We start from the raw sequence: 5,476 nt of genomic DNA, 5'->3' as shown, positions 1-5,476 counted from the left end.
TTTTTGTTTTTCTTGATCATCCCATAAATCTAATCTAAGTCATATAGTCTTAAGTTTCCAGTTGGGCTACATTTAAGAAAACATTTTCCATTTTTTTTTTCAATCATTGCTTGGAATGCTGACTTCAATTACAATACTGGGATAGCAACAAATTACTAAGATTCAATAGGCTTTATGTAGATCTATATGGTAGTTGAAAATCTAGAAAATTATGATGCATATCTGTGATATGATGGCTGCAAATCCATATAAGTTTGATTATAAAAGCCAACTGGGAGCACTGCTACATCCAGAAGAATTTGAGTCTTGCATGAACAACAAGAAGTCTTCAAATATGGAAAATTCGAGGTACTATCATAAGATCTCAAAAAATTGAGATACTATCATAAGAGGTACTATCATAATATTTTCCTTTTGCCCAACCTTCATCACCTTGTACTTTACATGAAAAAGTAAATTAAGAAAATTTACTATGTCTAGAGCATACTTTATTTTTCTGTATCTTGTCATTTTTCTTTTTTCTCAGTGAATGGGGCTGGGAAGCAGAGACCACAGGAATTTGAGCAACATTGCTGAGCCCCACTGAGAGCCAGTTTTAATAATGGGTCACCTTTTCAACCTCAGAACTAGGAGAAACTAGGTTAGTTCTCCAAGGTGTACCAGTTATAACCCTTGCAGAATTGATGCCAAGTAGGCTAAATGAAGGGAGTGTGTTTATGATAGCAGTGGATATGTTGTCAATTTGCTTCCTTAACCTTTTGTACAGCTGGAGTCACTGCTCTCATTAATTCTTCATTTTCTCAAGTTAATTAACTAGTATGTAGTTCAGTGTCCTCATTTTTATAAATTGAAATAATATCATTTTATTAATATAAGGTTTTTTAATGATTGCATTTTCTTCTACAACACTAAAATTAGTGAACAAAATAATGCAAATATTGTTTTTGATCATCTAATTATTATTGCAATTTATAATTAATATTTAGTCACAGTAGACAATAAGGTCAATTTATATCTTTATATAGCCATGATTTTGCAGACTGTTGTCCATTAGGTACTGTGTAGAGTCAAATTCTAATTGCTTATCAAAACACTACTTTATTCATTATTTTGACACACACACACCTGCACTTTGGGCATTAACATACCATGGAATACCTTTAAAATGCTGGTGGAATATAATCAGGTTGTATCCTACTACCTCAGATTATTCTTGCTAACCAGAATCTACAGGAACATCTGAGAACATGATAGAAATGAATGAAGAAATCATTTGGATGACTGCTTGTGCATCTGGAGGTGAACACCTTTATTATTAACACTCTTATGTATTAATGAAATTATAAACATGTGTTTAAAAATAATGATTAATATGTCATGATAAAATGATTCATTTAATTTTGTAATATGATTTAAAATACCTAAGAGGGAGCTGAGCAATCATCTTCTATGTAACAAAATGCTAGGCTATGCATCTTTTTTGTCTGCTTTTCATTTTGGTTTTACTAAGTTTGTGATGACACAGGCACATATAAAGATGTGTAAATAATACAATATTTGTATATGAATTTCTTTCTGTTTTTGGAAGGAGCATCGAGACGGGGTAATACCACCTGGCCTGGAACTCGTTATGTGGAGCAGATTAGCATCATCTGATAAGGATCCATTAAAAGTACCTCTGCCTCCCAAGCACTGGCATTAGAGTCCTTCCCGTCCAAGACTGGCCCCAGTCTCAGTCCATGAATTTCTTAATCAAAGACATAATTTTAGTTTTCTCATTCTGTTTAGTTTCTACATATTGAAAACGTGATCTATGAACTCTTTGAATTGCTCTCTTCCTAAGGGCACAAATGCAGACATCTATAGCCACAGATGAATTTTCGGTATCATTCTTCCTCATGTACAAAACTAAAAAAATGTCATTTAAGTCTGCTTCAGAACTAACACATCTTTTAAAATTGAAACCCAAACCTACTAGCTCATACCAGTAATCACAGCACTTGGCAGACGGAGACAGGAGAGTTGCCATAAATTGGAGGCCCGCCTGCACTGCATAGGGTATTTGTGAGTAATCTGTCTACAGAGTAAGATCCTGTTACAAGTAAAACAAACACAATTTTTAAAAAGGTAAGCAAGTTGAGAGGAGTATAAATCTTAAATTATCTTACTAGATTGATCCCTATAAATTAAAAAGAATAGCTTACCGAAATATTTAAATTAAAAAAAATCTCATCCATGTCAACATAGAAGTTCTAAATGAAGAACATTCATATACCACTAATGTCCACTGAGTCGAAATATGTAGAGTGTAAAATTTAGAAAGCAACCAAAATAAAATCTCACAAGTAAATGACTTTTCCTACTCACATTAGATTGTAAAAATTTAGTTTTATAATTGGTCTGTTAATTAAAATGGAATTATTCTTTCTGTTTCTATTGAGTCATTGGTGCAATGATCATTTTGATGCATACTTGTACAAACCCTGAGTTATTTCTTTGTATTTGCATTTAATATTATCTTCTTTTTAAATATTGATACATCCTCAGAATACTTCACTAAGATCATTTTTTTTATTTTCTAATTTCTTCCTGGAAATTGTATTCACTCCTAAGCAGGAACTGTTAATTTTCTTTGTTTCTCTTTCCCAAATCACTGTGGGTTTCATTCTACTTACTAACTTGTTCTTCAATCTTTCACTCTCATCTACCCTTTGTAAGTCTATCTCAGGTTTGCTAGAACCATTCTGTGACCTAGATTTCTACATTCTCTTATGTAATCCTTATCTGCTTCTGTATTTCTTTTAAAAATATTAATTATTATTATTTTTGTTTGTATCTAAGTGTATGGTGTCTGTCACAGGGGTGGGTGGACAATGGTGGTAGGAGAGGGGTTAGTTGACCTGGAGTTATATGCTACTGCAAAAGGCCCAATGTGAGCTGTAGAATTCTTTGCAATTTTATCAACAAAATCTGAAATAAGGAGCAAGTACTCCTCACTCTTTTTCTCAACTGTCTTCTCTATCCATTGTAATATCACACCCAACTCCTACATACATGAAATGGTTCTTAATAAGAACTTTAGTACCATATGAATTAGTGGCACGTGCCTTGATACCAAGAGTTGGTGGCCAGACTAGTATTCACAGAAAGACATTGTCAATACACACACATACACACATACACATGCTCACAACTTGCTTTTCTTAGATTCTTATCCATATGCAAGAATTGTAGCTATCTCTGTTTTATAAAAGTAAAATCTCCAAAACAGCAAAATAGAAAGGTTTCAATGCATAATTTAATTTATATTTTATTTACATAGATGTTTCAGAAAACAATGAAGAAAATACATTTCCTATGAATTCAGTTAAATCCTAATAATAGTTCTTAGAACCATTCCATGTAAAGTGTTCAAAACCATACATGATTGGCATTTCAGAGATTCTTAAACAACTATTTTACAATATATAAGTAGAAGCATTCAACAATCTCCAAATTAAATTCTTCTGAAATAATTTCTGAATTATCCAAATTATTAAACTTAACCATTGTGTAACTGTCATTTGAAGATAACATTTTTTCCTGTTGCTTATAGCCTTAAGAGTAACAAAACGTCTCCGAGAAATAAATCAGGACTTTCTGTCTGATCTCCAGAGATCCACATGAGGAAATATCATTTCTTCAAAGATAGAAAATTTTAGAAAGGTGAATCCATTTCTTATGGTGCAACACATGCCAAGAAGTGTCTTATTTTCTCAAGTTTTAATGGGTAGGCTATTGATACATGTATGTCGAAAAGCTATCCAATTCTTTTTTATTGAGTTTTTGTATATTTTGTACATCAGTTCTTAATCAAATTTAGTTCCCCTCTCCCATCCATGCCCCCCATATATTCTATGATGTATATTATACCCTATCCAGTTAAGCATTTATAACCAGATGTCACCATTGCCACTAGTTTACATGTGAAAGCTTCTAGTGTCCTGTAAGCTTCTGTTTCTCTTTGTTCATGAACAACCGTGGCTCTTACAATCTTTCCACCCCCATCTTTGATGAAGTAAAATTATTTTAGGAGTTAATTGTGTAGAACAAAGAAGAGATGATAAAGGTGTATAGACCCTCTGTCTATTGAGCTATACATCATATCATTTATAAGCAAATTTGACACGTTTGACATGAAGACAATTGAGGGTTTATTAAATTATGCTATATGCAGTTGGAAACGTGCCAAAAGTGACCTACACTATATGCTATCAACATTTTATATTGCATTGACTAATATATTCTGTTATTCATTCATCTACATCCTTTACCATAAACAGTTACATTCAGAAGATGAAAGAAGTGTCTATTATTCATGCCTTGAACACTAGAAATGTCATGAAATGTAGTAGCATTATGTTGTAAGAGAAGTGGTATAATTTCACAAGGTTTCAAACTTAGGCAATTTACTAAATTTGGATTATGACACCCAATGGGAGCATGTGGAGCTGGTATTCTTCCCAAGTACACTGTGCCTTTTAGAAATGAAATTGGAAATTAGATTCTTTTTCCTATATTTGATCTAAACAACAATCAGAAACAAAACATTCATTCCTTCCTTTTTCTTTATTGAATGGGTGGAAAAAAATTCATCATAAACTTCAAACAATATTTTTCACTCAGGAATAAAAAAATAATAACAGTTTGAGACACATGAAAATAACCTTTAAAATTATTCATACTTTTTACAAAGCAATCTTACAAAAGTGAAATGATGAAGGCATTTTCTGTTAATGTGATCAATGTTCAGAAAAATTCATATAAATTTCAGACTGAGAATTTTCTCAATGTGTATGTGCTGATGTGACCCAATATGAATATCTCCAATAGTTGTTTATAATGAAGTACACTTAAGTCTTAAGATTACTAAATTTCAAATTATTATATTTGTAGTATATGTGGTATTCCATAATATTATCAAATATTTTATCTCAGTTCATTTTACTTATTTTTCTTACTTCAATAAGAAATTCTGGAATTGGACATCTCCGTATTTTAATGAGCATCACATAATTTTTATTCATTTAACGTTATGAACTTTTCATCACTTGTTACTAGTAGAAATGAAAACACCATTCTTTGATTCATATTTTCCTTGATTAGGAAGATTGTCTTTTCTGGATAATGTGGAAATTTACAGTGCTGTTTTGTTCATGTAAAGTAATGAATTAATTTTATTGAGTTAAATTGAATTGAAATAAGGCATTTTTCTGTCATTTCTCATTTTTTATGTATTGGAACACGCATTTACCTCTGAACCTTGTGAGATATGCAATTGTCCCAGTAAAGAGGAGTAATTTATGTTTCTCACCTCATGGGTTTCACATCATTCAGAAACACATGGAGAGGCTTTCAATGAGGCATCCAGAAGACAGCTCAGTGGGATGTCTGACAGTTTGCACTAAGACAGAGGAGGATCTGGAGTATGTAAAGA

Source organism: Nannospalax galili, unplaced genomic scaffold, assembly GCF_000622305.1.
Source record: "Nannospalax galili isolate Female #2095 unplaced genomic scaffold, S.galili_v1.0 scaffold303, whole genome shotgun sequence".
In the NCBI taxonomy this organism is placed as follows: Eukaryota; Metazoa; Chordata; class Mammalia; order Rodentia; family Spalacidae; genus Nannospalax; species Nannospalax galili.
The sequence above is the reverse complement of the archived record's forward strand: the minus strand, read 5'-3'. Positions refer to the sequence as shown.